Raw genomic sequence first — 4,832 nt, 5'->3', positions numbered from 1 at the left:
ATGTGAGAGATGGACTATAAATAAAGCTGAGAGCTGAAGAATTGATGCTTTTGAACTTTGGTGTTGGAGAAGACTTTTGAGAGTTGCTTGGACTGCAAGGAGACCCAACCAGTCCATCCTAAAAGAAATCAGTCCTGAATATTCATTGGAAGTACTGACGCTGAAGCTGAAGCTCCAATACTTTGGCCACCTGATGCAAAGAACCGACTCACCGGAAAAGACCCTGTTGCTGGGAAAGATTGCAGTCGGGAGGAGAAGGGGACGACAGAGGATGAGATGTTTGGATGGCGTTACCAACTCAATGAACATGAGTTTGGGTTAACTCTGGGATTTGGTGATGGACAGGGAGGTCTGGCGTGCTGTAGTCCATGGGGTTGCAAAGAGTCGGACATGACTGAGCAACTGAACTAAACTGAAATATTTGATACAATTTACCTATGAAACCATCTGACCCCGGGCTTTTGTATGTTTGCAGATTTTAAATTACAGTTTCAATTTCAGTGCTTATGATTTGTCTTTTCATATTTTCTATTTCTTCCTGGATCTGTCTGGGAAGGTTGTGCTTTTCTAAGTATTTGTCCATTTCTTACAGATTGTTCATTTTATTAGCTTACATTTGATTTTAATAGTATCTTAAGATCATTTGTATTTCTGCAGTGTCAGTTGTAAGTGCTCCTTTTTCATTTCTAGTTCTACTGATTTGAATTCTCTCCCTTTTTTTTTCTTGATGAGTCATGCTAATGGCTTATCAATTTTGTTTTTCTTCTCAAAGAATTAGCTTTTAGTTTTATTGATCTTTGCTATTGTTTTCTTTGTCTCTATTTTATTTATTTCTGCTCTTATATCTGTGATTTCTTTCTTTCTATTAACTTTGGAGTTTCTTTGTCCTTCTTTCTCTAATTGCTTTAGGTATAAGGTTAGTTGTTTATTTGAGATTTTTCTTGTTTCTTGAGGTAGGATTGTATTGCTATAAACTTTCCTCTTAGAACTGCTTTTGTTGCATCCCATAGGTTTCGGGTCTTCATGTTTTCATTGCCATTTGTTTCTAGAAGATCTTGGTTTTTCATACCATTAGCCAAAAAAAAAAAAAAAAAAAAAGACCAAGGATCCTTGGAGAATTGGTTGATTCTAAGAGTGAGGGAGGAACAATAAATGATGAGCCTGGAGCATCTTGCAGGGCCAAAAGTTAAAGATGTGCTCAATAGCAAGTGAATAAAGTGCATTAATGAGAACATACCAAAGGGACAAATAAGTTCACTGAAAGAATTATCAATCACCAATGGTGGAACAGTTTGAATAACACAACAAAGTAGGAATAGATTCCAAATTAAAGTATAAAAGAAGTCTCCATGATTCCAAACAAGTATCTAAAAATGATCAAATTAATAAATGGAGGAGATGAAACAATCTTCCACACGGTTAAATTTCAAATATTGTATTCTAATGATCCACCCTAAAGGAGGAGAACACAATTCCTCACTCCTTAGTACTTGGCTATACATAATGACTTCTTGAAGACCACAGTATGGAAGGGAGCAGAGAGTAACTCTAAAGTGAAGAAAACTAGCAAATACTACTTCAGCCAGATGATCAAGATTAACATCAATAATCATATAAATCATGTTGATAGCATCTACCTTTGGTATGATGTGAAGACAGTGACATTTTATCTCTTTTATCTGCCCTCCCATCCTAAACACATCATTTCAGTGTAATCATAATAAGAACATCAGACAAATTCTAACTGAGAGAAAGTCTAATAAAATATCTGATCAGTACTCTTCAAACTGCCAATATTATCAAAAACAAGAAAAGTCTGGGAAATAGTCACAGTCAAAAGAAGCCTATGAAGACACTATAACTAAATGTAATTAATATCTTAGATGGCATCCTGTAAGTAAAAAGAAAGGATATTAGGAAAATGAGGAAGAAATCTAAATAAAGTAACAATGTATCAGTGTAGATTCATTAATTGTTACAAATAAGATATTAATAATGAGAGAAACTAAAGTTGCAAAGTATGGAACCTCTATGTATTACCTTTACACTTCCTTGTAAATTTAAACTTTGTTAAAATAAAAGGTTTATTAAAAAAAAAAAATAACCAAGCATTTAATGGAGGCCATCATGGTTGTAAAAAAGAATACATTCTTCAGGAAAATATATAGGTATCTAAATATGTAGACATGAAAATCTATTTTAATAAAAACAAGGGAATGGTAGAATGATAAATGTAAGATAACGAAAGTGATTATCTCTTTTGGAGGTAGCAAAGAGACATTGAGGGATTCATATAGTTAGATGAAGATATTGTTAACATTTTACCTCTCTTATCTGTGGTGAATTTACAGGCTTTCATTGTATCAGAACAAATACGTACAGAGGTAGATGATTCATCCATTTGTATATACATACCTGTGAAATAAAAGAAAATAATATCACAGATCAATGCTGAGAGAGCAGCATGAACAAGAAGGCTTGATTACTCTAATTCTACGTGACTAACATCAATCAATAAATAAGTGCAGTGAGATATTAGCCATTCATTGGACCTCTAAGGCAAAGGCTGATTTATAAAGAGTTCTATTTCTTAGGACTTGTCATGGATGTGTGGCAAAAAATAATTGAGGAGAAAAATATAATTGAAATATTATAATCATAAAATTATTAGGAAATGAAGAGGCAAGTTTTAAAAGTATGAGTGGATGCAATTCATGTTTTCCCAGTGTTGCATCTAAGGATTTCTGATAAATTTGAGGCAATAAAAAAGGGCTAATATAATAAAGAGAGATACATTTGGAGTTACTAATAACCAGGAGAGGGGCAGTATAGAATTAATTCTGAGAAACTGAGTTTGAGGGCATTTAATAGCTAGAGATCCTTGAGAAAAAGAATAGCTGTTGGACAGTGAGAGGAAAAAAAAATCAACTCAATCATCACAATAGAATTTCTCCCAGAAAACTTTTTTTTTTTTTGCTGCTTTTGGAGAAAGTTAAACCAGAGGAACCAAAGAACAGCTGGGTTGCTGTGTACAAAGACTGAATCAAATGAGTGTCAAAATTCTACTGAGATGGATCAAAGAATTTATAAGACTGAAAACTTCAACATAACAATTGTTACCTTTCCATTTTCCCCACGCCTCCTTATCTTTTTTCCTAAACTGATGAAAGTTGAAAACTCCAATACTTTGGCCACCTGATGCAAAGAACTAACTCATTTGAAAAGACCCTGATGCTGGGAATGATTGAAGGCAGGAGGAGAAGGGGATGACAGAGGATGAGATGGTTGGATGGCATCACTGACTCAATAGATATGAGTTTGAGTAAGCTCTGGGAGTTGGTGATGGACAGGGAAGCCTGGCATACTGCTAGTCCGTGGGGTCACAAAGAGTCAGACACGACTGAGCAACTGAACTGAACTGAACAGTGGGGAGGGGGCTATCCTGCTGCTGCTTCTGCTAAGTCACGTCAGTCATGTCCGAATCTGCGTGACCCCATAGACGGCAGCCCACCAGGCTCTCCCATCCCTGGGATTCTCCAGGCAAGAACACTGGAGCAGGTTGCCATTTCCTTCTCCAGGGAGCTATCCTAGTTAGTTCCTAAAAAGGAAATCTGTATCCTTAACGGCCTGTGATGAGTGTGATACCACTGACTCAAAGTTGATTCAAAGAACGACTGAAGGATCAAAGTCTGTGAGGAAGATCTGAAACTTTACTATTATATATTTGAACTCAATTACCTAGAAGTCTGCCTTAAAAATTATTACCCCAGTAAAATCTAGAAATAATTCCATTTGTGGTCCTCTGGAATATACATCAAATCATAATGATAGCAAAAGAGTAAAAGAAAACAATAACCTTTCTAGAAAAAGGCTAGAAAGAATACAAAGATGAAGAGATCTAATTCATCATATTGAGTCAAAAGTTTCTTTAGGTGCTAGGTACATAATAGGAGCTTACTAAATATTAATTAAATCATTCAATCTTTGGAGTTTCATTCACAGAGCTAAACAAAGAAAGATTCATTTGTTCTTATATTTGTTCTACCTTTAAGAATAAGAATTTTATGTTTTCCCACTATGTATTGCATCTAAGGATTTGTTTAAGTGATCATATCTCCTTTTTTTTTGGCAGAATACCCGTAATTTCTTTGAACTAGAGTATCCATGTTATAACTTCGGATTGGCACTTTGATTGCCTAAATCAACCCTTATTAAAGTGTGGATGTGCCATAAACATAATAGTTGTCTCCTTATTCAAACCAGATGCTCTTTATTAAATTCAAGTACTTTTAGACAAAACTTGCCAATGTAGCTATTAAGTATCACTAAGAGCCCTCAATCTTTTTACATTGAAAATTCCACATATGGAAGCAAAATAAATTCCTTTTCAATCCCTTTCTCTTCCCACTTGCCTATAGTGAATCTTGCACAGACTTTAGAAGTGGTTATTTTGTCATAATTTATTAAAGCTGGCCATAGCACAGTATTTTCTGGAGGAAGTGTGCTTTCTAAAATCCTATTATGCCCTAGGCACTTGGGCCACCCAGAAGGTGTGAGTCAGAGACCCTTCCCATCTGTACTTTGACTAAGGAAGTCCTAAGAGAAATTCAGAGGGATGACTACATCTAGATTGATTTAGTGGTTATATATGCAGACAAATGTTGGTCTGTTAATTTTATATTGAGACAGAAGGCTCAGACACACTTACTTAAAATCTGACATTTTATTCTTAAAACACTTTGAAGAGTTTAAAGATTTGTCCGCAGTTTTACAGTCTTCAGCAGGGACTCAAGACCTAGAAGCACTCTCTGAAATAGCATTTCCTTTTGGCT

The sequence above is a fragment of the Giraffa tippelskirchi genome, chromosome X (assembly GCF_054371585.1).
Source record: "Giraffa tippelskirchi isolate mGirTip1 chromosome X, T2T-mGirTip1v1.2.pri, whole genome shotgun sequence".
In the NCBI taxonomy this organism is placed as follows: domain Eukaryota; kingdom Metazoa; phylum Chordata; class Mammalia; order Artiodactyla; family Giraffidae; genus Giraffa; species Giraffa tippelskirchi.
Note: the sequence above shows the minus strand (reverse complement) of the source record.